The sequence below is a fragment of the Esox lucius genome, chromosome 7 (genome assembly GCF_011004845.1).
Source record: "Esox lucius isolate fEsoLuc1 chromosome 7, fEsoLuc1.pri, whole genome shotgun sequence".
Lineage (NCBI taxonomy): Eukaryota > Metazoa > Chordata > Actinopteri > Esociformes > Esocidae > Esox > Esox lucius.
In genome coordinates, this window is record NC_047575.1 from 25,671,636 (window position 1) to 25,673,377 (window position 1,742).

A 1,742-nucleotide genomic window follows, 5' to 3' on the forward strand; every position below is an offset into this window, starting at 1 on the left:
GCTCTCCGGTCCCTGGTGTTTTTGACTAGTTTTTAAGCTGTTTACTTGACGTTCTCAACTTCAAATGGCATGCAAAGACGAGCTTAGCGGCAGTGACCCTCCACATGCCTGTGTGTGTTTCTGGGTTTTAACAGCATCTCAGGCCGTAGTTTATGCAGCCTCCCCCTCCATTCCTCCCCTCTTCCTGCGCTTATTAGCCCACAGCAACATGAGGTACTTTAGTGGCACGCTGCCGTCTGTCTACTAAATAGCTGGTATTGGAAGATGTTTTTTAATGAGTTGGACAAACGAACAAACAGGCTCACTGCTGTAGAATAGCACCACATGTTGTTATTTTATTGCAGTGCAGTGAAACAAAATGTTAGCACAGTACAAAGTTTAGAGTTGGTAAAGCTTTAAATGCTAGGCATGCCGCCAACTGCCCAATGTTGTTTACACAGACGCTTGCAAACTTGTTTACAGTGTTTGTTTGTTAGACTAGCAGTTGTCTATTGAATAATTACAAGCTAAAACATGAAAGTATTATAATTTCAGGTTAATTTGATGTGGATGTCTTTTTATGCGGTAAGAATGTGGCTGCAGCATAAACGATCTGGTGTGTTTTCTTTTAACGGACCTCTTCCATCTTGGTGTCTGCTTTATGCTATTCTCGTTTAATAGTCAGGGCCACAAAACACAAAACTGTGCTAGTCAAGGGAAAATGTACTGTATTTAAATACTAGGTTTGCCATGCATCTTCATTCCTTGTTCATAATATAGCTACCCTTTTAGAAAGAGTACATTTTGTAGAGTATTCTAAAGTGTTTTGTTTCTTGTTATTGCAAGCTAATGCTAATTATTTGTACAGGTTTTAACCCTCTAGGTTTGAGGGCTAAACTGCGGAATGATATTGTCATTAGGGATGAAACTGGAGTATGTCGTTAGGATCCTGTCCTTTAACACTCTTCTGTACATGCCACTTGTTTTCTTTTTGTTCTGCCATACAAAGACTTGAACATATGAATGGTAATATATACTGTAGGTATATAAATGTATACATATATTTTTGGCTTGTCATAAATGAATGTTCTGATCATGTATAGATGCAAAGAGAGTCCTCTATAAAAACTATTTTTAATATTTTGTTATAATAAAATCCTACATTGTGATTGCCCCTTTTCTGTAACTGGGCAGGAATCTTTTGTGGATTTTCCCCCATCTTTGTTTTGGTGCCAGGTCCACTCTCTGTATATGTTGTTTTGTATTGTGTGGTTTTGGTTTGACTCCTCCTTGATGCCTTGTTGTATAGATGCCTTGTCTTGATTCCCTCACCATATCCATTACATCCCTGGCTTTATTTCCTATGTAGTGTACAACATCTAACCAGAACACTGGGCTCTATGTTGGTAGTAAAGGTGCCATTTTAGTCGCATACTTCCTGATTGTGTGTTTGGACGGGCACTCATCCCATGGTGCACAGATGTACCCAGGTCCATAACTGTCTGTCACGTGGTGGGCTCCTGTGCTGAAAGAGTTTCCCTGAACATGTCCTCAGCCAATGCCATCTGACACTCTTCTCAATGTTGAGAAAGGCAACAAACTTAACAGATGCTAGAAATGTATTGTATCGAGCTGACATTATTCCCTTGTCTACATAAGGGAGAACCATGTCAGTTCTTCATCAGCAATCAATTTCTGCCTGGCGGTTTTGTAATGTTGTCCTACTTAACTCAGGCAGAAGCAGTGCATTGTTTTCATGACAC

The 1,742-nt window shown here is 39.9% G+C and overlaps 1 protein-coding gene across 11 annotated transcripts in view; it reads left to right on the forward strand.

The window, feature by feature from the left end:
* Window positions 1–1,153, forward strand: part of rapgef6 (Rap guanine nucleotide exchange factor (GEF) 6) — a 100,854-nt gene extending 99,701 nt beyond the window's left edge. For all 11 annotated transcript variants that reach the window (XM_034293207.1, XM_034293208.1, XM_034293203.1 and 8 more), the window contains one exon: window positions 1–1,153. This exon is cut by the window's left edge and continues 376 nt beyond it. The gene's annotated coding sequence lies outside the window, so the exon portion shown is untranslated.
* Window positions 1,154–1,742: the final 589 nt, after the last annotated feature.